Genomic DNA, 1,307 nt, shown 5'->3' with positions numbered 1-1,307 from the left:
ATTTTTCAGGGATCTGAGCACACGCACTCTTAAAGAAGAAGTCGTGGAACAACTTCACGAGAACATTCCCACATTATTGTGCAACTTGGAGAAGATATTTCCTCCGGGATTTTTTGACGTCATGGAGCATCTACCTGTCCACCTCCCATATGAGGCATTGCTTCGTGGACCTGTACATTACGGATGGATGTATCTGTATGAGCGAGCCATGAAATATTTGTTTGGATGTACTACACATGGGAGATTAGCTTGTCCATATTGTAATGGAACGACAGATGCGTTTCAACTGAAGAATGGTAGGAAGACAAGTTGGTTTGATTGTCACCGTCGATTTCTTCCCATTGGCCATCCTTACCGAAGAAACAAGAATTTGTTTAGGCACAAAAGGGTTGTGAAGAAACAAGAAATTGTTTAGGCACAAAAGGATTGTGAGAGACACTCCTCCTCCCTATCTAACTGGAAAACAAATTGAAGCGCAAATCGATTACTATGGAGCTTTGGAAACAGTTCCTTGTGGTGGTAATTGGCATGTCCCCGGTAATATGCCTGATTTTTACGGTGTTTGGTACAACTAGGACAGAAAGAGTATATTTTGGGAGTTGCCATATTGGAAGGATCTTCTTCTGCGCCACAACCTCGATGTGATGCATATAGAGAAGAATTTCTTTGAGAACATCATGAATACAATATTGAATGTCCCAGGGAAGACAAAAGACAACATAAAATCGAGGTTAGACTTGCCAGATATTTGCTCAAGAAGTGAGTTACATATAAAAAGCAATGGACAAGTTCCCGTTCCGATATTCAGATTGTCTTCAGAAAAAAAGTCGGTGTTGTTCAACTGGGTGGCATCAGAAGTGAAGTTCCCCGATGGGTATGTTTCAAATCTCTCTAGATGTGTTGAAAAGGGTCAAAATTTCTCCGGGATGAAGAGTCATGATTGTCATGTCTTTATGCAATGATTACTTCCCTTTGCATTTGTGGAGCTACTTCCAACAAACGTACATGAACCACTTGCAGGTAGTATATTATAACGCATTAATTTTATAATGGTTTAGTTTACAATAATATATGACTACTAATGTGTTTAATTGTTTTTGGAATATACAAGGCATTGGAGCATTTTTCAGGGATCTAAGCACACGCACTCTTAAAGAAGAAGTCGTGGAACAACTTCACGAGAACATTCTCACATTATTGTGCAACTTGGAGAAGATATTTCCTCCGAAATTTTTTGACGTCATGGAGCATCTAGCTGTCCACCTCCCATATGAGGCATTGCTTCGTGGACCTGTACATTACGGATG

Source organism: Brassica oleracea, chromosome C7 (assembly GCF_000695525.1).
Source record: "Brassica oleracea var. oleracea cultivar TO1000 chromosome C7, BOL, whole genome shotgun sequence".
NCBI lineage: Eukaryota > Viridiplantae > Streptophyta > Magnoliopsida > Brassicales > Brassicaceae > Brassica > Brassica oleracea.
This window is presented reverse-complemented; position numbering follows the sequence as displayed.